Below are 284 nucleotides of genomic sequence, written 5' to 3' on the forward strand. Positions count from 1 at the left end.
GTGCTGTCTTTATTAACAGCAGTATGAACAGGTGTGCTGTCTTTGTTAACAGCAGTATAAACAGTGGTGCTGTCTTTGTTAACAGCGGTATGAACAGTTAATATGTATTTGTTTACAGCGGTATGAACAGTTGTGCTGTCTTTGTTAACAGCAGTATGAACAGTTGTTCTGTCTTTGTTAACATCAGTATGAACAGATGAGCTCTCTTTGTTAATAGCGGTATGAACAGTTGTGCTGTTTTTGTTAACAGCGGTATGAACAGATGTGCTGTCTTTGTTAACAGC

This window comes from Mizuhopecten yessoensis, unplaced genomic scaffold (genome assembly GCF_002113885.1).
Source record: "Mizuhopecten yessoensis strain PY_sf001 unplaced genomic scaffold, ASM211388v2 scaffold8449, whole genome shotgun sequence".
In the NCBI taxonomy this organism is placed as follows: Eukaryota; Metazoa; Mollusca; class Bivalvia; order Pectinida; family Pectinidae; genus Mizuhopecten; species Mizuhopecten yessoensis.